At 36.9% G+C, this 26,882-nt stretch overlaps 2 protein-coding genes and 1 pseudogene across 6 annotated transcripts in view; all 3 read left to right on the forward strand.

Annotated features, from left to right (window-relative positions):
- The window catches only part of ighd (immunoglobulin heavy constant delta), a 790,210-nt gene that overhangs the window by 691,900 nt on the left and 71,428 nt on the right, over positions 1–26,882 (forward strand). The window lies entirely within an intron of this gene.
- The window catches only part of LOC307154331 (uncharacterized protein), a 780,250-nt gene that overhangs the window by 604,645 nt on the left and 148,723 nt on the right, over positions 1–26,882 (forward strand). The window lies entirely within an intron of this gene.
- On the forward strand, positions 7,284–21,036 carry LOC307166232 (putative inhibitor of apoptosis; annotated as a pseudogene). Its single transcript has 3 exons — positions 7,284–7,508; positions 8,036–9,108; positions 20,502–21,036. The product of its transcript is annotated as a putative inhibitor of apoptosis (transcript).

A 26,882-nucleotide genomic window follows, 5' to 3' on the forward strand; every position in this document is an offset into this window, starting at 1 on the left:
ACCTGTCAAAAATGATTGATTGACAGGTGCCCCGCCCCTTCCGGTGACATGTCCCGCCCCTTCCGGTGACAGATGTCCCGCCCTTCCGGTGACAGGTGCCCCCCCCCCTTTTGGCATAGGATCAAAGGGATCAAAGAAGATGAGATGAGATCAAAGGAGATCAAAGGGCTTTTGAAGTCTTTTTGACAGCTAGTTTTGATTTTTGATTGACAGGTTGACAGTTAGTTTTGATTTTTGATTGACAGGTTGACAGTTAGTATGACTTTTGATTGACAGAAAGTGTTTTAATAATAATTACATCATGGCTATGACAGCTAGTTTGATGCCTTTTGATATGGACATAAGGTTTTGAAGACGCTGTGATTAAACAATATGTTATGGTATCTGACAGAAAGTCTGATTGTTTGAAGCCTATTGATGCCTTTTGAACATGACAGTTAGTGTGTGTTTGGAAGTTGGTATCACAGGATTCTCCTCCCTACATATCCCTTAGCTTATCTGGGCTGTAATGTGAAGCTGATAAGGAAAAAACTGTGGAAGTTTATCTCACTCACAAATGTTGAAAAGCCATTCAGTTCTTTTAAAACAATATAAATTATTATACAATAAATAAAGATCTTACTAAAACCTCACACCAAAAGTTTAAATAAAATGAGAGTCACAAAAGATCACAAAGTGTTTACTGAAGCGCCTCTCCAGCACAGCCACGGCCTGAGTGGTGCGCGTGCCCTCCGCATTCTGACATCCCCCTCCTTCTGCTCCTCCACATTCCAGAGCACAGTGATAGTGAGAAACAGAGATTTTATAAAATAATGTATATTTCACACAAATAATATAATGTACAATAATATAAAATAACATCTTACTGAAATCAATTCTTTCAGTTTTAGATAAACAAAAGAATAAAAAAATCATCTTACATAAAACATTCTGTTCTTTAAAAGAATATAAATGATTATAAATAAAGATCTTACTAAAACCTCACACAAAAAGTTGAAATAAATGTACAACTATCCAGTTTAAATAAAATGGATTCACAAAAAGAAGAAAAGTTAAAGAAAAAACATAGGCCTACATGTTATGAAACAATCAGTTAAATGTTTAGAGAGTTGAAGAAAAAACATACAGCTCATGAAACAACGCAATGTATAAAACGGGTTCACGAAAATAAAAAATCATCTTACATGTTTAGAAATCAGGGCCCTCTGGCCTCTCTTTACACCACCTGTTTGACCTGCGGAGCTTTCAAAAAGCACCAGCCAAAGGGTGTGTGTGTCAGAGAGTCACACAAATTCAGCGATCAGGATATCAGGTGCTGAGTTTGTTTATAAGAAATATAATCTTAAAAGTTTAAATGATATCTTTTAAAAATAAAAGACTGTTTAAATAAAATCTTTAAAGTTTGAATACATTCATATCTTCTATTTATCTTTTAGAAGATTACTGTAATGATTTTGTTTGAATTGAACCTAAGGTATAATTGTTATTAAACAATGTCTGTTCAAAAACTTTAGATGGTTGAAAAACTGCACTTAGTCGTCTTAAATCTCATTTATATGAAAAGATTCAATCAGCATTGTTTTTGTCCATGCTGGGGTTTCAGCTTTTCATAGCCATAATGATTTTTGTACCCCAACTGCATATTCTATCCCGTACACCTAAACACGACCATCACAGAAACCTACATGTTCAAAAATGAAATAAATAAATAAATAATTAAATAAAATGTAAACAAAGTTTTAGCTAAATAAATATATATATATATAAATAAAAACACCATACATTTCCAGAGAGGTGAAGTAGTTCTTTATGCAACAATAAAAAACAATCCAAAAAGCAAATAGTTTAAGTTGTCATAAACAAAACAGCCCCAGATCCTTCAGAGATAAACTACAGTGTGAAATAAATGTTCCAGACCCTCACAGAGACGAGAGGAGTTACAGACCAGATGAGCCTCGGAAGATAATGTCACAGTAAATCTAGTCCGCGTTCCAGAGTACATCCATAGTTTTATACTAAATTCATTTAAAAGCATAACCTTAAAAGTTTAAATTAGATATTTATATATGTCAATAAAAGTTTTATTAAAATCATATCTTCTTAGAAGACTCATGTATGATGTAAATGATTTTGCTTAAATTTAACCTAAGGTATAATTGCTACTAAATAATGTCTGTTCAAAAACTTTAGATGGTTGAAAAACTGTAAGGCGTCTTAGATCTTAGATCTTTTGTCCATACAACATGGTGTCACAATGTTTTTAAGAAATCCGAGGACTCTACATTGCTCTTATTTACACTAAGTTTGTATCATTTGGATCACCACACAATTTCAGACGCGATGTGCCTCTGTGGTCCATGACGTGGCACAAGTCAAGTTGGCGAATATTTAATTTTACTCGTCTTGATTCAAAGCATGATCTTACTGGTAGCTATGATCTATTACACGTATAAGATCATTTTAACTTGTATCTCCCAAACTATCCTTAATCAGTGTGGAAACACACGGGGTGAAACCCTTTTCTAAGAATATACTATGGGTTATCTACTCAAAATATATGTAGAAGTTTAAATCCGGTGTTTAAAATCTGTCTGGTGGCCGCATGAATAGACTTTGGGGAGAGCTGATGATACTATAGCAGGAAGCATGCCCTTTGATTTTGGAGACTTTTTTGTTAAAGAACCTACAAGTTAGTTCTCCCAAAAGAATTTCTCCCATCTAGCGGTGAAATTGTATTTTGCATTTTAACGAATAGTGCTCTCTAGCGCTTTGCTTTTCAAATGCGTGTTGCAACTGCGGTAGCCGTTATGTGCCAAGAAGCTATGACAACATGTCTTCCAATAGCACATCATCGAGTTGAACTATACATGTTCTACTGTTATGCTGCCTATATAATGATTTACACAACCAAGCAATGAAAAAAGCTTGTCATTTAGACCGTTATTTTGACTTACCTGTCGAGAAGAAAGCAGGCAACTTCCCTTTCAAAGTCTTTCTCCTTCATTAGCTCTTTCCACCTGGGGAAAAGCTATCCCGATATTTATTTACATCCCGATAAATACAATTTTTGCTTTTTGGCCACAAGGATTCCTTCTCCTGTGGCTCTGCACAAGTATGATCCTGCATTATATTGTCCCGTGCACTGCAGCCTTTCAAATTTTCCGGGGTAGTGACAAGCGCCTCTCACTGATCTCCTTGTCCACTTTAGCCGGTCTCAGGCAGCCGGCTCTGAACGAACACGCGTTGATGAAACGTGTTGAGGTAGGCTAGTGCTTTTCGTCCCTCTCTGCCATTACAGTTTTTCAAGATGGCGGAACGACATGGAAGCTTCCATGGACTTACCCGTCCCATGTAAATAAAGATAAGAAATGTTTAGCTTACAAGGATAAGTCAGATCATTGGCAGAGGTCATTTTACACCAATGAGGACATATTTATGAATAAAGACAATGATTTTAGCTAATAAAATACCATTTTTTTCAACCGAGCGAATCTGCACATGAGAGGCCTTCAGAAGTCATAACTTCAGGGCTAGGTCAGTTGGCGAAAACACTGCATGTGTAAAAATCAAATACTGTATTACACTTTTCAAACGATAATCTAGCTTTAAAGTTAGAATTAAAGTAACCAAACATATCTTCATACTTGTTGTGTTCTTTTTGCTTTATAAATGTATTTAGCTTATATTTCTACAAATATGGACTGAATACACGATTAAACAAGATAATCATGCTACCCAATACGTCTGACACAACAGTGTTTTAAAATTCAACTAAACCATGATACCAGATGATTTTTTGACAGTTTTCGGCATAGTTTCAGGCGTAGTGCAACCATGCAATGTTCGAGAAATCTAATATCGGTGTAATCTTTGCGAGGTCTCACTCACAACACACAACTTTTGTGTTGGCTGATCCAGACATAGCTTTACTAAAATAAAATATTATGGAAGTCATTGCACTGTAATTGTAAACCATATTTTATTTATTAATATTATGGTTTCATGTTGATTTAAAGTTTTTTGTTTGTTTGTTATTAACTAATACCTTCATCTCTTCATACACTTCAACATCCAGCACAAAATTAAAGAGATATATGAGCTAAGGATGTCCTCTGACCCCAAATAAATTGATAGTGGAATGTTCACAATCTACAATATACAGGTAGATATTCTCCTACTTAGTATGTGTGTAAATAGTTGTGCTTAAATCTTTGGATGTATTTTTACACACCATAGTGATGCAAAGTTCCACAACCTATGAACTAACTTTAAAACATTATCTTTAAGATTCAAAAAAACAAATCTCTAAGAATTTGTGATACACAAATAAATACACAAAAGTTTCCAAATGATGGTTTTATTACTCCACCAGATTTAGTCATCTTGTTCAGATAGCAGACGACACTGGTTCACATTTTGTATGTTGGACTGTATGTGAAGAGTTCAGATGCAAAAGCCTCTAAGTGCCATCTGAAATTTTCTATTAGAATGATCATTTTTATAAAGCTTGTTTATTTAAGTTAAGTAATTTCACTTAAATGACAATTAATAGGTAATTTGCATTGCCATTTAAGTGAAATGATTGAACTTAAATATATGAGCTTGATAAAAATGATAATTCTAGAAGAAAATTTCAGATGGCACTTAGAGGCTTTTGCATCTGAACTCTTCATGTGTTTTAGGTGAAGACGTTTCTTTGAGAGCCGTCAACATTCAGTGTTTATAGAAATAAATGACGATTAAGAATTTAAGTGATAGTCTTTCTGTTTGTGAACTACATTGATACTTTGTTTAGTGCAACTTTCCCTCTATCTACGAATCACACAAAGTATGAGTAACAAAGTTACACTTAAACTATTACAACATAATCACATCTGACTATTGCACCGAGAGATGCATATTCATCAAAACTTGAAGCTGTTAAACAAAGTTCCACACTTTGGTGAAACCTGCAGATAAAATTGCACCAAAAGTAAATTCTAGAGGTCAACTGGGTTAAAAGTAAATGCATCATCATGAGCCATTTAAAACAAATACAGAAAAGCCACTATAGTGATCAGTTTTAGTTTTTGAATGTCTGTAATTGACATCTTGTTTCTTTTTGTTTTTGTACAGTTTGCAAAAATTATATAGTCTCAGAGCGTGGTCAAACATGTTCATATAGGAATGTATGAAAAACATGAACAACAAAAAATATACTCATACATAAATATATATAACATACACAAATCATTTCTTAACTAAGCAACTGTTTCTTAAATTATCAGACACTCACCACATTAAAGTTAACATCACCATATATTGTCTTTTCTACCATGATTGGAGCAACTATTGACCCACCATTTTCCTGGTCAGTCACCGCACTGATGTTAACATCACCATATATTGTGTTTTCTACCATGATTGTAGCAACTATTGTCCCACCATTCTTCTGGTCAGTTGTTAAGTTGGGCTGATTAGGGTTCTGAATTAATGACTGTCTGAATGATGTAGAATTATTACTATGCTGTTGATTTGTCATGTTTCCAGAATGTGCACCATCTGTTAAAATTTTTAAAAAAAAATAAATTAACAATTAAATACACAACCAATACCATGTAAACATTATAGTAAAGCTTATTGAAGATTGAGAAACATATTGACTACTAACAAAGTAAATTATAAAATATTTTCCTACGTTTGATATTCTTTTTTCTGATTTTTTTCACTATGGACTTGATCCTTTTTAATGCTGTTTTCTCTCCATATTTATTCTGTAGTTCCTCTACTGTGTCTTCCAACCTTCCTGTTGTTCTTCTCCAGCTGTGTTAACCAAAGACAAACAGTTAGAAGAATAAAATGTATGTACAATAGCAAAAATAAAGTTGGTCATTAGTTGTTAGGGTCAGATACACCTGCAGACGCATTCATAGACCTGTTCACCTGTTTTCATTTAGCATACACCAGAGTTCAAACATTCACTTTTTCAAAGGCCGAATGATTACGTGGTCAAAATTTCTCTTTTTAACATAAGAGTTAAAAAATGTTAAAATGAGGGGGATAACGGTCATAAAGTGTGAGATAAGTTGCAAGTAGCTAAACTAAACATTTCATATTTGACAGCTGTTAAACAACGATAAAAATAATCAGGCAAACTAATCAACTTTTTTCTAATTTCACCTTTTTGAACTTAAAATAGGCCTATATAATACATTATGATTTAATGTGAGAGGAGAAGAAACAAATAACAGCCATTTTCATCATATTAGGCATAAGATTAATAATGAATGTGTACATAGTGTGAATTAATTTAATAAACATTTACCTAACATCCATAGCCTTCAGTAAATTAAGGCTAGACAAGAACAACAAAGTTCCTTTTTAACTCTGCCCCCTGCTCTAGTTAGAACTTTGGAGCGCTTAAAAGTGTGGGGCTCAAAAATAAGTGTCATTTGGAACTCTTTTATAGTTATTTTTATCAAAAAATATGTTGATAATGATTAGTTATGCCAAATGATAGTTTGGCATGCATGGGATTGTGTATCCATATGCTAGTGAGAGAGAAATACATTCTACAATGATATAAAATATATCTTCATTAAATGCCTATTTTGTCTATTCTTTAATCCACACATAAAATAGGTTTTTATACCTGCTCAAGTACTTCTTGATGAGTTTCTTCTGTATTAAACATCGAATCTTCTCAGTCAGATCGTCGCAAGATCTCAGGAATCCTCTCACACTGCTCGTGTTCACGCGCTCCATCGCTGCACTTCCGTCATATGCATATGCCTTTAATCCTATACAGCTGTTTAATAATAATAATAATTATTATTATAATAACTTTAATTTATATAGCGTCTTTCACAGAACCCAAGGACGCTTAACAAACAACAAGAGAAGGGGGATAAGAAGAGAGAGGTGTGAAGTCAGGGGAGCTAAAGCCCATAGGCCTCAGTGAAGAGGTGTGTTTTAAGCGATGACGACACCCCTATTCAGCCCCTCCAGCGGGGCGGGGTGAGCTGTTGTCCTGATAAATATTTCAGGGCATTACATGCTCTAGCTGTACTCTAGCTCTACTAGCCTCGGACTGCTGTGCTACTGCATCATCTCATTGATCAAAGCCAAAACCTGACGCAAACTACGCTTCTTCGACTCAAGCTTCTGACCCAAAACCACAAACTTCCACGCACCAACCCAGCACGATTGTGCCGCAAGGACTCACTCAGGCGATTCCAGGAACATTCCAGGAACGAAAAGCATCTTTCATCATCAAATAGTGGACTATTCGAAAAATTGAAAAAATGGCGACGCAAAAACGCATGGAGAACAAGTATCATCCGGCGTGTGAGTGCGCCACGGGCAAAGAGTGTCCTTTAAGAGCTACTCTAGACTCTATGTTTAAAGATCATTTTAGAGGCCAGATGGTTGGCTTGATGCACAGGATCATCGATGCTGCGTGTGGTATGAAAAACGATTGTGCGCAGGATACCAAACGTGTGACAAATCTCAAAAATGAAATGGAAGTCGTAAGAGGCTTGACAAAGCCATGGCCTGATGTAACGCCCATGTTTTTTTAACGGCAAAGAGCCAAATGGCGTAATCCTCAGAAAAGTTCTGGATGTGTTGCGTGAATGTTGTGACGAATTCGAAATCATAGAAATACTCGCTATATGGACATTTGTAACGGATCTCTGTGTGTCACTGGTGTCAAAAAATGCAAAAACTAACGTTGGTGAATTAGTTGAAAGTCTGGTCAACTATACCCTGGAGCAAAACATGATAGCCTGCAGAGATTTTCTATTCTGGTTAGACCATCTGTAAATGTCTTTCACTCAAATTTCTTCAATGTATACTCGAAAGTATAATGTTGAAATAAAAATTTCTGAATGAAAAAATGTCTGAGCTCATAAAAATAGTATTATAATAGTACACATTTTATATATGATTTTGTTCTTAGCATCGTTTCCTGCATCATAGAGGGTATTTAATAAGATTAATAAGATTATGTGTTCTGTCATGGACGACTAGACACTAGTCATGGGATGTCCAGCAGAAAGAAGGGCTTGAGTGGACACGCCCTGTGATCACATTTTTACCCGCCACCGCAAACCTCCTGTCGTCCTCTCACTCTGCCTTTTCCCCCGCTTCGCAACGTAGCCATCTTACAGCTTTCCAACCCTGCGACAGCCGTAACATCAACCACCACGGCATCCATTTCAGGCCAAATGGAGGAGCAGGTGGGTTACTTAAACACGGCATTCAGCAACCTGGCCCTCTCCAGCCCCATTTCCTCCCGTGGAGTTGAGGATATGTCTCACCAGCGACCTCCGACTTGTCACAATCCTGGCATGCGTCGGGAACTGGAACGCCTAGACACCTTTCAGAATTGGACTCTTGCTACAGTAACTCCAGCCGAGCTTGCCAAAAGCGGTTTCTACTACCTTGGCCAGGGCGACAGAGTGGCTTGCTTCAGTTGTGGAGGCCAGCTTAGCAACTGGGAACCGGGAGATCGGGCAGCATCAGAGCACCAGAGGCATTACCCCAACTGCCGCTTCATTCGAGGTGACCGTGCAGATAATGTACCTTTATCTGGTGGCGGCCTTTCCAATGGATCGGCAATGCAACAGTGTGAAGAAAGGTTGCTCACATTTGTCAACTGGCCCTCAAGAATATCTGTTCGACCAGACCAGTTGGCTAAGGCTGGTTTTTACTATGTTGGTCGTAATGATGACGTGAAGTGCTTTTGTTGTGATGGCGGACTCAGATGTTGGGAGTCTGGTGATGATCCATGGAGAGAACATGCTAAGTGGTTTCCAAGATGTGAATACCTGTTGCAAGAAAAGGGCCAAGAGTTTGTTCATCAGATTCAAGCAAGATTTCCAAGACTATTTGAACAGCTATTGACTAATGGAGACAGCGACTCAAGAGAATTTGTTGATCCACCTGTTGTACACCTGGGTCCTGGAGAAGACCGTTCAGAAGATGCCGTGATGATGAATAATCCTGTGGTGAAGCAAACCGTTCAAAGCAAAATCCTCGCAAGTGGAGAAAATTACGAAACCGTTCAAGAGTTGGTGTCTGATTTACTAAGTGCAGAAGATGAGAAGAGAGAGGAGGAGCGAGAAAGTAAGTTTCTTACTTTTCTTAAAGGGTAACTAAACCCTAAACCAACTTTTTTTAGTTAATGATCTGTAAGAATGGGTCTTTATTAGTGCTGTTCATTGATTCGAGTAACTTTTTTGACATTTGGGTATAAAGTGTTTTAATTCTACAATATATGGTGTAAAAACGTCTGAGTGCTGCCCTCTTCAGGTTGAACGGTGGCTACTGCAGTTGAATTTTCCTATTGGATGTTGCGGTACTGCGTGAGCTAAAAGGTACTGCGTGACGTAAGCAGGTTCCAGCTCACCACGCCCTTGGTACGAGCTCACCACGCCCTTGGTACGAGCTCACCACGCCCCTGGCAGTATAAAAAACATCTTGTTGCGTCAAAACCACTGTAGCGAGTCAGGAGTTGGAATTGCGAGTATTGAAAACGATCAGGGTAGAGTATTTTTAGCATCTATTTAGCATAGCATTTATATAGTCATTTAGATTATTTCTTGTAGCCTAGGTAGTTTATTATTAGCATAGTTGTTAGTGTAGTATTGTTAGAAGCATAGTTTGTTAGTAGCATAACGTTAGTATTGCATCAGTTAGGATAGCTTCGAGTTAGCGTAGATTTATCTGTATTTAGTACAGTGGTCAGGATGGTACGTAGGTGTAGTGTTGCTGGTTGCAACAGCACTGCTGGACTGCATAGTTTTCCAGCAGATTTGGAAATTAGGCGACAGTGGTTGCATGCACTTGGCCTGGAAGACCGCGAGTTCCCGCCTAGAGCTCAAGTGTGCAACCTGCATTTTACGCGGGATTGCTTCTCCAACGCGATAGAGGTGGAAATGGGCTTCTCCACACAGCTCGCGCTGAAAAGCAATGCAGTGCCAAACGCTGCTCTGAGTCCTCCTGCATGGACTCCACCACCGCAGCGGCGTATGGGAAAAGGTTAGTATTTTGAATAGAACGAAGAACTGTACCATTTTTTCTAACAAAAAATTTTTTCAGTTAAAGTGGTAGACAATTATATGGGAAGATTGTACAAAGTGAACTTTTTAAGATGCCCCAAAAATGTTAATTTATCACAAACTTATTTTTATCATATAGCCTATACTGAATGTTAGTCCACCACCTTGGTCTATAAAGTGCTGCGGGAAACACTGAGTACAGTAATTGTTTTTATTATTATTTATGTGTTCAGGACTTGGTAAAAAAATGGATGCCCTTAGTAAGGGTAAGGGACTGCAGGACGTGGGGCTATGGAGAAATAGTGTGGTCAATCACCTTTATTGGTCTGCGACCACATCAAAATCTGGGGAGGAGATAGTGGCCAAGTGGAGCTCTGTAGCAAACCACATTCAGAACATCCACTGCCACGAAAACGCCCTGTTTCCTTCTTGTCTCCACGAGCCTCTGGTTGGCGATAATACAAGACACTGGCTCAAACCAAGTAAGTACAGATAAGCTGTAATGCTAATGTATTTTATTTTGTAGTCACATCACTCTCTAGATTTATATTGAACAAGTCATTGCAACAAGTCAAAGTTAATCTAAATTATAAAACAGTATTGAGAAATATATTGTGTTAATGTGATAGAAGTGAAAGTTTTCCGGCCACACTGTCATCAACTGTTGTATTAAAAACTTTAAATATTTTGTTTAGGCACAGCAGCATGTGAAAAATTCACAGCAATTTTGTTGTCACCACGTCTTCTTAAAGACATGTACAAAATCAGTCCAGAATACCACACCTCTGGAATCGAGTGTTTCCACAGCCTCATTCTGAAGTTCTCAGCCAAAAATGTGGTGTTCTCCTTCAAAGGAATGTTGTGCAGGTAAACAAGATAATGGACTACACATTTAGTGCTGCTTACTAATACACTACAATTTCGTAACCTGTAAAAACACATTTGTAACTTATTATAGTTATCTTAAGTCATGTTTGAGATTTGTTTCATTATAATATTGATTACTGTATTTTTTTCCCCTTTCAGACTACAGCTTGCTGCGATGCATTACAATGAAAATGCAGGCAGATCACAGGCATCCACTGCAGCTGGTGATCTGCGATACTCAATCGTTTTCCCAAAATTTAAGCATGGAGAATTCACAGTGAGAGTGCTGAAGAGCAATCCTACCACAGGTAACTTATATTTTTCTGAGTTTTCTCAAAAAAAAAAAATATATATATAGTATAATAATTCTCTTTCTGAAGGCTACATTGACAAATTAATGGAGCTGCTGTTCCACCATGTGGTGGAAGACCCTCAGCCGTACCTGGACTTCTCTGGACAAAAGGCTGTCCCAGAAAAACTGTGTGCTCAGTTTATTCGGCCCGACAAAAAAGAGGCAGTGAGCAGACACCGGTCAAGGTTTTTTAAAAATGCATGAGGTTATAGAGCTGGTAAGTCCCGCCCATCCTTAAAACCCCACTGGACCTCTAGGTTGAAAAATCGTCAATGCAAGTGAATAGCCGCGTTTCCACTGTCGGGCCAGTGCGAGTTAGGGCTTTAAAGGGGACATATCATTTTTCAACCTGTTCAGATTTTTCTGTTATCTATGACGTTTTTTGAACTAATACGTCACAGTATTTGCTGCGGAACTGCCAAATAAGGATATCGACTTCCGGCCCAACACTTCGAGCAATCCGCCATTATTATTTCTCGCTGCAATTTTGTAGTCCAAGCTAAAGGATGCAGAAGTTACACTAACCCATCATTTCACCAACAAATGGAAGTTTTATCAGAAAACTAATCAGAAATCACTGGAAACAGCGTTGAAAACAAACATGATAAAAGCGGCCGTTTGCTAGCTTTTTTGTTGTTTACTTGAATATTTAAAACCCAAGCATCGATGTTTTACCACAGGTTTACAATAAAAAGTAAACATTGATCAATAATGAATTAATTTATGTCAAAATTGCACATTAGTCACTCAGAAATAAATTACCGTTAACATTAGGTCTATTTCACAAAAGAAAGAGGACACACTTACTACTTCAGTCGTGTCTGTTTCTGTTTATCTGGTAGTTACAGGACATATTTACATCACATTTAGAAAGAATTATAATTTATACAAATATATGCCCGGCCCTGGCCCGACAGTGGAAACGCTGCTATTGTGAGAAAATAATTATTTTCTGGTCCCTTTTGAATTGTGCCATGAATGTGAACATATGTTGTCTGTGAATTTTTAATATAATTTTTCATGTTATGAGTTTGACAGTATATTGTATGATTATCTGGCTAGCAGTTGTGGAAAAGACATAATGAGAAAGACTACATGTCGCCTATGTGACGTCACCCCATAACACAATTTCCCTCCACTTGTCAAATCACGGTGCTAATGTTGAGAAAATCTATGGAGACAGATCGAGATGCCTGTGTGTTTTGTACCCAAATCTCATCATTCAAACCAAATGGGCCGTTTTTCAACCTAGAGGTCAGTGGAAGGGGCGGGACTATCCAGCTCTATACCTACCCACTCTGCCAGCTTGGACACTCCTGTCTGTCATCAGGGTAGCCGTGGGGTCTTAAAGTCCGCGTGAACCGGAAGTTGCAAACGACTTTTCTCCAGTGCTGTGACGTATTTCCCAGTGAAAAGAAATATTGAACATAGGGCAGGGTTTTACTCTAGCGCTCCTCCTCTCCATCTCTCGCTCATTACAGACTAATGGTTTGAGGGGAGTGCTTTTTTTTTCTGTGTTTTAACTTGCACGGATTAATTGTTCACCACAAGACTAGTAAATGGTAAATGGACTGCATTTATATAGCGCTTTCACAGACCCAATGGCCACCAAAGCGCTTTACAATATTGCCTCACATTCACCCATTCACTCACTCATTCATACACCGTAATATAGTATAGTATATGTAAATAGTAAATAGTAAATAGTAATATGCGCTAACAAAATAATAGGGTCAATTTTGATTTCAGTTGGACTTTAAAAAGGTCTTAAATGTCATGTAACTAAATTAAAGCCTTAACAATGTCTTAAATTTCATTATACTAGCCTATTTATTCAACCAGACAGCAACGCAAGGTGAAATGAAAATTCAACAGGGTTTTAGCAGAACGTCTAATTTTTGGGAGTATCATGCGCAAACTATCTCTCTTATCTCTCTCGCATTGTCTCTTTTTATCTATCTACCACTCTCTATGTCTCTCTATCCATCCCTCCCTTGTTTTTAAGGTGTATTTACATTTCTTTTTATTCTTGAAAATGAAAAAATGGTTGAAGCAATTTAAAGTTTATCTGTTTATGAATGTTTGATATTTACCCAAAAAATCAGTGTATTATGTACTATTTAATATTAATTAAATATATTTATTCTGTTAAAATGCATAAATCGGTGTATTGTTAAATGCTTTTTTTTTTTAATAAATGTATTTTTAATTAAAACATTTGTTCGTAATAGTCATTATTGGGATTTGATCTGGTGTTTTACGACTGCATAATGAGTGCGATATAGGTCTTCATTTTCATTAAAGTGGTCTTAAAAAGGTCCTGAAGTCTTAAATTTGGGATGATCAAACCTGGGGGAAAACCTGGTCATCTACAACATTCAAGAAAAATTATTTGCAAATTTAGACTAAAGAGGTTTTTTTGTGTGTGTGTGGTGTGTAACTCCAGTTAAAAATGCTTCTTTTAATTCATTTTTATTTTATTTTTATATTCTAAAAAAAAAAAAAATTCAAAAATGCAGTGGGGGAAGGAAACCTCTGTAAGCTCCTTCTTCAGGAAACTCTTCCCTGATCCGGGTCACCGCACATGAAGGTATGACCACCCGAACATGTTGGCCAAGGTACCCCCAACACCACCTAACGACATTACAATACGCAAGGTGTCTATATGCGCTGAAAGACAGGTGGTGCACATGTATGTTGAAGTTGAGTATAAAAAAATTGTAATGCATTATATACACTTATTTTTTATATTTATTTATATAAAATGTAACCTTTCTTTCTGGAACTAACCTGTTTATAACTGTCTCTTCCATCTCCCCATATAACTGTACGTAAGTACCATATACAGCTTGTAGCACATATGGGTTAAGTGCTACCGGCTCAAATCCTGGATGTGCTGTTATACAGCCCACTCCACCTATCTGGTCACACCTGTGTACTACCTATAACATGAGATTATTACTACTTTGTTAGGATGATTTATTTAATATTTGGTATTGTGTTTTTTTTTCAGGGTTCGTACAAGGTGCTTAAAATGCTTGGAAGTGCTTGAATTTGACTTAACATTTAACTTAAATTATTGAAAGACAATATATGTGAACTTAGTGTTTAATTTTATTGATAAAGCAATCTTTTCACACAAAATTATATCTTTATCAGATAGGCTGAAGCTTTAGAAACATTTTGCATGGCTATGAGTGATAATAAATACACTGTTAGAAAAAGAGGTACAATACAGGTCCATTTTTGTTCCCTAAGGTACAAACTTTGCATATGTACCCTTAAAGGTACAAAAATGTATCTTTAAGGTACAATTGTGCACCTTTAAGGTACAATTATGCACCTTCCATTGTACATTGTGGGCTTTTCGAGGTGTAAGGTACATATTTGTCCCTTACATATTTGTACCTTAGTGTTTAAATGTAAAATGGCAGGAATTAGTGGATGCTGAAAATGTCATCTCTCAATATAGAAACACAAGTTAACCTATACTATCAAACTCAATAACTCAATAATTGTCAAACTAAATGAACTGTAAAGTTTTTAGATTAGGGCAAAATAAATCAGACTGTTTTTTTTTTTGTTTTTTTTTTGTGAAGTGTCCCTTTGAATCATTTTTAATCATGTTAATGAGGATTATGTAATCATTTATATTCACAAACAGTATTGAAGGATTTGATTTTCAAACCCTTTACCCTATTTATATTAGAATAAAACAGACAAATAATTGTTAACGCTTTAAGTTGAAAGGATCTAGCTACAGGCTAACCAGAGCTCGACTAGGCGGAAGCATAAATATTGCAGCGCGAAAGGATACATGAGTGAATCGACAGTGATCCAACTGTCAGTCGCTGTCAGTGTCGATCAAAGGCGGGAGGATGGCGCTTCGACATTTATCCACGGAGGATTTAATCATTTGGGATAGAGGTCACTGAAGAGGAGAGAAGTAAATTCAAAGGTAAAGTATTTTTTTTAATTTTTAATCAGTGTGTGTGGTGTTAATTCAAAGTTGGAAGTTAACTTTTACTGTTAATGTTAGCTCTAGCCAAGTTCATTCTCTGTCAACATTAACGCTAGCTAGCTAGACTCGACATTGACGATTGCCATTATTAACGTTAACTAGTTAGTTAAAACATTATCAGTATTATGTCCCATATTGCCGTTCCACATACTATGATTATAAGTAACATAAGTTACTAGCTGCTATCTTAGCTACAGTTCACCATCGAGCTAACGTTTAGCAGTACGTTAACTTTTCGGCGGCAAAAACACTTCTCATCCAACTCTGACGAAGTAACGTTAGTTTTATAGCTTAGCTTAGCGTCGTAGTAGTTAGTAATAAAACTACTAAAATCAAATTTAGTAATAAAACTACTGCGAGAAGCGTTTTTGCCGCCGAAAAGTCTTTTGTTCTGACTTACGTTAGTTAGGACTGCGTCAGAGGAGAACGATGAAAAAAAAAACAAGCTTTTTGCCGCCCAACAGCAATATTTTAATGCTAAAGCAAAGCCATTTGGGCGGAATGTGACTATCGATAGCCAGTGAGGGTTTGGAATTATGATTTAGTCTTTATTTGGTCGTCAAACTGTCTTAGAACATTGCCAACCTTTATTTATTTATACCTAGAGTAACGTTACTAATCCAGTCAAGATATTAACTATGTTCTCTAACGTACATTTTGATGCACACATTGTTTTCCACCATGTATTTTCATGCTTGTGCTTTCAGTTTTCTGCAAGTGGTTTGTATGCTTATTTAATTGTTCAATTTTATATTCTTTTAAATAGCATACCTGGCACATGTCTCTCAAACGTAAGTTCAAATATGAGCGGGTGCCACTGGTAGATGATGAAGAGGTGAGAAGAATGAAACAGAAATTTGGTCATCACCAAAAGCCTTTACAACAGGAAGAAAACACAAGCAAACGAGCCAAGGCATCAAAGGTCAGAGCATCTTCTTTGGTTTGCTGTATATCTATGTGTGCATGTTTTACACACAAGCAGTGTGGCCCAATGGTTAGCCCCTTAACCCAGCATGGTAGAGAATAGTCCCCCCTGTAAAGTGCTTTAAGTAGCTATGATAAAAACGCTATATAAAATGTAATAAATTGTTATTAAGAGATTATTTTTCATAAACATTAAAAAGGGGAAAAGCAACTGTCAAATGAGCAAATGTTTGTCATCCCTCTGTGTCGTAGAAGGTGGATATTATTGGGGAGGATGATACCTCAGTAGCGAGCCATGTGAAAGTCCTGCAGGACCAGTACCGGAAGACACAGCCAGATGCCCGAATGGTTGAGGAACGGATGATGAGGACATTTGCTTGGAGAAGGCGAGCGATTGCCAATGGGATGACTATCAAAGAAGCCATTAACAAATATCCATTCCTTAAGAGTCCATGCGGGGTTTGTCTACATTTATTTCCTTACATTTGTGTTGGAGTTCATATTAAATTACTAAAGGCTCGCTTTGAAATTTAATTTTAAAATCCTATGATAATGTTTGTGACATGTTTCCCGTTTGTTTGTGCTGTGTTGCAGCTATTTCAGGAAATGGGCCGGCTTCATGATGAAATGAATATCTGCCGAAGATTCGCAGATGGCTTTAAGGTCCTAGTACCCAAAGTGCTTAGATTGACTCAAAGGAAATCTCCCCTTGCAGATCTGGCTTTGGAGGAAAGGGAGGCTGCCCTCACCGAAGATGTCCCTGGTAAGTGACTCACTGATCAGCCATGGTCACCCCTAGTGTTGTGGAGCCATTTAAGCTTAATTTCTTTTCTATTTGTCTTCAGACAAGATAAGGTCTAACTAACCAAAATACACTGTATGTACATTCAGGTAATACACTTCCCCTTTTTTTTTTTTTTTACTTATTTTTCAGGGATTGATTTCAGAGCTGCAATCCTGCTATTGCCGATCCTGTTCAGGGAGAAAAATGACATTCTAGTCATACTTGGGGAGGTGTGTAATTTGTATATACTTTTTTTTGTTTGTTTACATTACTTCCCACAGAGACTGGGAGAATTATATGCATCCCTTTCCTTGGATGTCTTATTTCATAATACAAAGTTTCTAGCTATCAATGCTGGGCCTTGGTGTGGACATGGGGGGCCGCATAGTGCAAACCTCACTGCAGCAGTGAGAGAGAGCTGTGCAGTACAACAAAAATATGGTGTTTTTTGAAAATTAAACCATGTAAACCTATTCTGGTACAACCTTAAAATAGAGTTATGAATCTGAAAAGGAGCATAATATGGGCGCTTTAAGGTCTTTACTAACCGTAGAAGTTTTTTTAGTGTGTGTGTGTATGTATGTATGTGTGTATATATATGAACAGTTTTTTTTTTTTTTTTTTTTTTATGAATGTGGTAGATTTCTGCATTTTAACTACTTTATGATCTCTTGCAGGATCAGCCACCATCGCCATATCCTACTGTACAACTCGACGCTGTCTCTGACTGGAGGAGTGTGCTGACTCAAAGGGTCCCTGCAGTGGTCAAACTGGATGGGCAGTCAGTCTGCAGGGCGCTTGGTTTGGAGGAAGGTGTTATTGCTGCTTTTTGTGCTTACTTCATATACAACGTGGTATATCCATCTCGCCTGAAGAACATCCTGATTTTCATTCAGCGATATGTTCTAAAAATGTCTGAGGTTGGTGATAAACCTCTACCTGTTAGTGTGACCAGGGTAATCAACATTTTAGCTTGATCAACAACCGCAATGCCTACACCATTCAGCTGTCCTAAATGCTCTCGAAGAGCCTTCACATTGGTGAAGTTAATCCAGCACATCGGACTTGTTCATGCACATTGTATGAAGTTGTCAGTTGGTCAATGAAATGCTTCTTAAAAAATGTTTAATTTTTTTTTTAATGTTTTTTATATCAGACATGACATCCTAAACATTGTGGCATTTTATTTTGTGATGTTACATTGTATGGTTGTGAGATGAATTATTATTGAATCTGTGAATTAAACTGTTTTCCATTTAAGGACTAAAATAAATGTCTAAAATTCAGTTAGTTGTTGTTTGCCTTTATTTTCTTTCACTCCTTAAGGAATAAAAAGGAACTTTTTTGCCACCTAAAGGTACAAAATGGCTTTGTCACTGGGGTGGTACCTTAATGGGACAAAATTGTACCTTTTTCCAGAGGTACTTTATTGTACCTTTGTCTAAGGTACATTATTGATCCTCAAAGGTACAGTATTGGCCCTTAGAAGGTACAAACAAGTAAGGTACAAATTTGCTCCTCTGACTCGAGGTACAATAATGTACCTTTGAGGGTACCACCCCAGTGACAAGCTTTTGTTCCTTAAAGGTACCGTTTTGTACTTTTTTTTCTGAGAGTGTATCCAAGTATATGATACAGCTTTCATTCTTCAGGTCAATCATATTCATGAGATGGAAAATCTGTTTGAATGAGATATCTTTGTCATAGTAACCTTTCAATGGTTAAAGTTAACACTGTTCTTGTCATATTTCATAGCTACCTTGGGTATCTCCCTACAACACACGTTTTCTACCAGGGACAGTGAGCTGCAATGCCCACAGGTGCACCTGTTGAGACAGAATCATTTGTACTTGTACAGGGAGACTTGAAATATGTTTTTTCGCTTAATTAATACCACTAAATCATACCAAAATGAGCCTAAATGCATGTTTTTAAAAACATTTTATTGGTCCGTTAGCATTTGCTTTTAGTATTAGCCTAATTTAGCCATAATGCTAATGTTTTACCACTCAGACACTGGCCCCATTCTCCCGTGCGCGGCTGCTTCGCTAGCATCGTCGGATGCCGATCGCGATACGGGAGTTAAGACCGCAATTTGAGCCAGCGGCTCGAACTGATAAGGTTCTGGTCCTGCTGTGTCCGCGGACAATTCTGCCCTACAAAGGCAAAAGACCTTAAGTCGCTAGAGTGTGGAACTGAGAAAAATGACTTTAAAGATTTTTAGTTGTCTCGCCAAATTAATTATAGGTAGGACACTGGAAATCTGGCAAATAGATGTTTTAGTAATGGAAATTATATACATAAAAAAATCTTGAGCTCAAACTTGACTTTTGACCACTATTTTAAAGTTACTGTACTCTGCCTTTGTATTGTCAGCAAAAAGTGAGAAGTCATGCCAAGGCAAAAGGCAGTAACTTCCACATTATCAATATTTGGTTGCTGATATCACCATTAACAAAATCATTATAGTGCACCTGTATAAAATCTAGTGATCATGGCATTTATTTTGTATGATTTACAATTATTTATAGCCATCTACTTATTGCTATCCTGTGCTTTGGTTGCATTCTGATGGCATTATTAATACATTTGACATGACAAAATACCTCCTATTAGTCCAGCGTTGACTCGATCGACCGCGTTTAGGGCGGGGCTGAAGGCGAAGTTTTGGCACTCTGCCAGCTAGTTTGCCGAGCTTTAATTCTTGGTTGTATTCATCTGATACGGCAATGTGTAACGTTTTTCTGTCAACTCTGCATAATCCTTCGCGATCGATATCGCACGCTTGTCGATGGAGCAGACCATACTAAATGTTCTGACCGCAATTGTGCAGGACAAAGCTCTGAGGACATCAGAAGTTAGAGCGACTGATGGCAGCTGTACAAAGTAGGCCTACACAGGCTACACCGTAATTTTAATTTTAATGGACATTAAAACAAAGGCAGATAACCGTACAATCTGGTAGGTAGCATTATTTGATAGAACACCGGCACAGTAACTTCATATTGACGCGCGGCCAAACAAAGGCAGAGCGCCGTAACTCGTAATTTGAGCGTTCCAAAACAAAGCCAAAGAGCGGTAACTGATGTTACGGTGTTCTGCCTTGGTTTCTCATGGGCTTTTGGAAGTTACTGTTAAGACAAATCATTATTTTCTCGATAAAAAAACGGAATTGATTCAAGATACTTATCCACATGATAAAGAAGGTCTTGAATGTGCCAAAAATATAAATAACTCATTTTCGACCAAAAACGAAGTTACGGTCTTTTGCCTTTGCACGGCAGAATTCGCCCTCCTCCACTTCAGGTGAAGGTGGGGGAGAAAAGTCCTCGACCTCAAATGATCGCTCTGTTGCACAGCTACTTGCGTCACTCCAGTCAGTCTCCATTTTAGAGTCTGACAGCAGCTGTCAATTAATCCGTCACTGCGGGTCTCAATGCACGCCCCCGCGCTCAGCCCCGCCCTCGGTTCGTCCCCTCTATCTCCGCTGGGGTCTGCCCACTTTTCTAGCATTTTTCAAATATTGCCAGTGGGTGGAGTCAGGCTCTGACCAGGGAATTAGTTACCCTTTAAGAAACATCATCTTGCCATGTCACAGCAACTAAAAAGTGTGCAGAGCTTAATGGACCATCTTCTAGAGGAGAACGTCATCTCGCAGAAAGAGTATGGCATTATTCGTAACTGCACTACAGTCAAGCAGCAGACAGGGCAGCTCATTGAGTTAGTCCTGTCGAAAGGAAATGCAGCAGCAGAAGTCTTCTGCAACTGGATCAAGAAGAATGATGTCTGCCTGCTGAGAGAACTGATGGCCCAGACCAATGAAGCTGCATCACCGAGTCAAGATCTTTCAGACTTGCCTATGGAGGAACAGTTAAGAAGACTTCAAGAGGAGCGCACATGCAAAGTTTGCATGGATAAGGAAGTGAACATTGTCTTCATCCCCTGTGGTCACCTAGTTGTGTGCAAAGAATGTGCATCTTCTCTGCGCAAGTGCCCCATATGTAGAGGCTTGGTCAAAGGCGCTGTCCGTACTTTCCTATCATAAAGTTTTCCTATCATTTGGATTTACAAATTTACATTTAACTTGATGAATAAAAACAAGGATACAAGAAGTCATGCCGCCAGAGAGAAGTTTATTATTTTCACTCGATCCAGTTACAAAATCTGATTAAACATTACACATTTAAAACATATGCATTGGTGAATTGTTCACCATAAGTTCTGTAACAAACATTTAGAAAGTAGTTAGGATGTATTTCATTTTGCGCATGCTTTAAGTTAATTTGACCAACTATTAAGATGTTAAAGTCCAATAGACCTTTAGCGCATTGAGTTAAAATTAAAATCAATATCGCATTAAACGCATCATTACCGAATTCAGGGGTGTTTAATAACTTCAATAGTTATCAAGCACCAGCTGATTTAAGTTTTTCTTCAAACAAAAGTAATTTTCTGATAAATCATCGTACACCTACATGTGTTTTGTTGTATGCACAGATTTTGAGGGTTGCTTATAGAAAGATGCGTCTTTGTTTCACGGTATTTTTAAAAACATAGATCCAGAGAACAGAGAACCTTGTGCGGTATTCTATATCCGCATAAAGGGTTAAAATATAAAATATACATTTTAGCGCTATTTAAAAACTAGGACGGTATAATAATAATATAATGTAAATGTCTCACATGAAGATGATGGTTTAAACCATCATTTTATCAAATCAAACCAATTCATGTGAATACTGTCATATATGAACAAAGAGAAGACCTAGAGTTCACTAACATTACAGCTAACTGTAGGAAACACATATCCGGGGGAAAGTGTAAAGAAAACGGCATACAAAACATTACAATCACACGCGGCAATACGATAAGTGTTACGCTAGTGATGTTAAAAATGAAACCGTGGTAAACAATTTCAGAACAGGGTGTTTCAGAAGAAATGCAAACAAAATCTTTTAAACAAAGTCTTGTTTCAGAGTCGGTATGCTCCGGTGAAAACTATGTGACTTTGATGAAATTTGATGAGGCCGAGAACACTAGCGCTGTTAAACATGCGGTTCAATAACAATGTTCAATATAAACAAGAATCCGACTTTAATGCGACTGTGCTTGTTTCACATATAACTGTTGATTGTTAGATATAATAGTTAGATGATTTATCTAACCATTGAAATTGACGATATGTTAAAACATTTCGGCATTATGCTGATGAGGCCAAAAACTTACTTAAAACTTAGCTCACCACATGTTTTCATAAAAAGAAGAACAAAAGTAAAGATGAAAAACCGTACTCTCAGGTTCTATTTTCATACATTTATTATTACCATGTCCTCACAGACGCGTTTCGGCCTAAGCCATCATCAGTGTGTACGCACTGATGATGGCTTAGGCCGAAACGCGTCTGTGAGGACATGGTAATAATAAATGTATGAAAATAGAACCTGAGAGTGCGGTTTTTCATCTTTACTTTTGATAAACGTTTTTTATTACTCGCACCCATAAACTATCTTGCGAGTTGAGCGCGCCTGCTCTTAATATAAAAAGAAGAACAATCATTAAGACTTAAAACACAACGTCTGTATTCTGGATCGGGCCTAAAAGACCGATGCATAAAACTCAAAGTATTGGTGTGGACAGAATAAAAAATGAATCAACCCTCCTTTCACGTAAAAATACCACGTATGTAATTCATTAGCTTAACTGTTGTTTTGTCACACACACACACACACACACACACACACACACACACACACACACACACACACACACACACACAAACAAAATAACTGTGTAATAATAACAAAATAAGTGTAATAGTTAGACAAGTTTGAAGTGTAATAGTTTTATAGGTAACAGAAAAAACAGCAATACTCATCTTTCACGTCGACGTTTCGTAGACATAGAAAAAAGATGTTCTAAAATAAATATGATTTGTTTAGTCTTAAACAGTCTCATACTAGAAGGACCGTCATTTAATTATCTTTATGCAATATTTGTTCATGTTTTTCATACATTCCTATATGAACATGTTTGACCACGCTCTGAGACTATATACTTTTTGCAAACTGTACAAAAACAAAAAGAAACAAGATGTCAATTACAGACATTCAAAAACTAAAACTGATCACTATAGTGGCTTTTCTGTATTTGTTTTAAATGGCTCATGATGATGCATTTACTTTTAACCCAGTTGACCTCTAGAATTTACTTTTGGTGCAATTTTATCTGCAGGTTTCACCAAAGTGTGGAACTTTGTTTAACAGCTTCAAGTTTTGATGAATATGCATCTCTCGGTGCAATAGTCAGATGTGATTATGTTGTAATAGTTTAAGTGTAACTTTGTTACTCATACTTTGTGTGATTCGTAGATAGAGGGAAAGTTGCACTAAACAAAGTATCAATGTAGTTCACAAACAGAAAGACTATCACTTAAATTCTTAATCGTCATTTATTTCTATAAACACTGAATGTTGACGGCTCTCAAAGAAACGTCTTCACCTAAAACACATACAGTCCAACATACAAAATGTGAACCAGTGTCGTCTGCTATCTGAACAAGATGACTAAATCTGGTGGAGTAATAAAACCATCATTTGGAAACTTTTGTGTATTTATTTGTGTATCACAAATTCTTAGTGATTTGTTTTTTTGAATCTTAAAGATAATGTTTTAAAGTTAGTTCATAGGTTGTGGAACTTTGCATCACTATGGTGTGTAAAAATACATCCAAAGATTTAAGCACAACTATTTACACACATACTAAGTAGGAGAATATCTACCTGTATATTGTAGATTGTGAACATTCCACTATCAATTTATTTGGGGTCAGAGGACATCCTTAGCTCATATATCTCTTTAATTTTGTGCTGGATGTTGAAGTGTATGAAGAGATGAAGGTATTAGTTAATAACAAACAAACAAAAAACTTTAAATCAACATGAAACCATAATATTAATAAATAAAATATGGTTTACAATTACAGTGCAATGACTTCCATAATATTTTATTTTAGTAAAGCTATGTCTGGATCAGCCAACACAAAAGTTGTGTGTTGTGAGTGAGACCTCGCAAAGATTACACCGATATTAGATTTCTCGAACATTGCATGGTTGCACTACGCCTGAAACTATGCCGAAAACTGTCAAAAAATCATCTGGTATCATGGTTTAGTTGAATTTTAAAACACTGTTGTGTCAGACGTATTGGGTAGCATGATTATCTTGTTTAATCGTGTATTCAGTCCATATTTGTAGAAATATAAGCTAAATACATTTATAAAGCAAAAAGAACACAACAAGTATGAAGATATGTTTGGTTACTTTTAATTCTAACTTTAAAGCTAGATTATCCTTTGAAAAGTGTAATACAGTATTTGATTTTTACACATGCAGTGTTTTCGCCAACTGACCTAGCCCTGAAGTTATGACTTCTGAAGGCCTCTCATGTGCAGATTCGCTCGGTTGAAAAAAATGGTATTTTATTAGCTAAAATCATTGTCTTTATTCATAAATATGTCCTCATTGGTGTAAAATGACCTCTGCCAATGATCTGACTTATCCTTGTAAGCTAAACATTTCTTATCTTTATTTACATGGGACGGGTAAGTCCATGGAAGCTTCCATGTCGTTCCGCCATCTTGAAAAACTGTAATGGCAGAGAGGGACGAAAAGCACTAGCCTACCTCAACACGTTTCATCAACGCGTGTTCGTTCAGAGCCGGCTGCCTGAGACCGGCTAAAGTGGACAAGGAGATCAGTGAGAGGCGCTTGTCACTACCCCGGAAAATTTGAAAGGCTGCAGTGCACGGGACAATATAATGCAGGATCATACTTGTGCAGAGCCACAGGAGAAGGAATCCTTGTGGCCAAAAAGCAAAAATTGTATTTATCGGGATGTAAATAAATATCGGGATAGCTTTTCCCCAGGTGGAAAGAGCTAATGAAGGAGAAAGACTTTGAAAGGGAAGTTGCCTGCTTTCTTCTCGACAGGTAAGTCAAAATGACGGTCTAAATGACAAGCTTTTTTCATTGCTTGGTTGTGTAAATCATTATATAGGCAGCATAACAGTAGAACATGTATAGTTCAACTCGATGATGTGCTATTGGAAGACATGTTGTCATAGCTTCTTGGCACATAACGGCTACCGCAGTTGCAACACGCATTTGAAAAGCAAAGCGCTAGAGAGCACTATTCGTTAAAATGCAAAATACAATTTCACCGCTAGATGGGAGAAATTCTTTTGGGAGAACTAACTTGTAGGTTCTTTAACAAAAAAGTCTCCAAAATCAAAGGGCATGCTTCCTGCTATAGTATCATCAGCTCTCCCCAAAGTCTATTCATGTGGCCACCAGACAGATTTTAAACACCGGATTTAAACTTCTACATATATTTTGAGTAGATAACCCATAGTATATTCTTAGAAAAGGGTTTCACCCCGTGTGTTTCCACACTGATTAAGGATAGTTTGGGAGATACAAGTTAAAATGATCTTATACGTGTAATAGATCATAGCTACCAGTAAGATCATGCTTTGAATCAAGACGAGTAAAATTAAATATTCGCCAACTTGACTTGTGCCACGTCATGGGCCACAGAGGCACATCGCGTCTGAAATTGTGTGGTGATCCAAATGATACAAACTTAGTGTAAATAAGAGCAATGTAGAGTCCTCGGATTTCTTAAAAACATTGTGACACCATGTTGTATGGACAAAAGATCTAAGATCTAAGACGCCTTACAGTTTTTCAACCATCTAAAGTTTTTGAACAGACATTATTTAGTAGCAATTATACCTTAGGTTAAATTTAAGCAAAATCATTTACATCATACATGAGTCTTCTAAGAAGATATGATTTTAATAAAACTTTTATTGACATATATAAATATCTAATTTAAACTTTTAAGGTTATGCTTTTAAATGAATTTAGTATAAAACTATGGATGTACTCTGGAACGCGGACTAGATTTACTGTGACATTATCTTCCGAGGCTCATCTGGTCTGTAACTCCTCTCGTCTCTGTGAGGGTCTGGAACATTTATTTCACACTGTAGTTTATCTCTGAAGGATCTGGGGCTGTTTTGTTTATGACAACTTAAACTATTTGCTTTTTGGATTGTTTTTTATTGTTGCATAAAGAACTACTTCACCTCTCTGGAAATGTATGGTGTTTTTATTTATATATATATATTTATTTAGCTAAAACTTTGTTTACATTTTATTTAATTATTTATTTATTTATTTCATTTTTGAACATGTAGGTTTCTGTGATGGTCGTGTTTAGGTGTACGGGATAGAATATGCAGTTGGGGTACAAAAATCATTATGGCTATGAAAAGCTGAAACCCCAGCATGGACAAAAACAATGCTGATTGAATCTTTCCATATAAATGAGATTTAAGACGACTAAGTGCAGTTTTTCAACCATCTAAAGTTTTTGAACAGACATTGTTTAATAACAATTATACCTTAGGTTCAATTCAAACAAAATCATTACAGTAATCTTCTAAAAGATAAATAGAAGATATGAATGTATTCAAACTTTAAAGATTTTATTTAAACAGTCTTTTATTTTTAAAAGATATCATTTAAACTTTTAAGATTATATTTCTTATAAACAAACTCAGCACCTGATATCCTGATCGCTGAATTTGTGTGACTCTCTGACACACACACCCTTTGGCTGGTGCTTTTTGAAAGCTCCGCAGGTCAAACAGGTGGTGTAAAGAGAGGCCAGAGGGCCCTGATTTCTAAACATGTAAGATGATTTTTTATTTTCGTGAACCCGTTTTATACATTGCGTTGTTTCATGAGCTGTATGTTTTTTCTTCAACTCTCTAAACATTTAACTGATTGTTTCATAACATGTAGGCCTATGTTTTTTCTTTAACTT

This window comes from Squalius cephalus, assembly GCF_949319135.1.
Source record: "Squalius cephalus genome assembly, chromosome: 1".
In the NCBI taxonomy this organism is placed as follows: Eukaryota; Metazoa; Chordata; class Actinopteri; order Cypriniformes; family Leuciscidae; genus Squalius; species Squalius cephalus.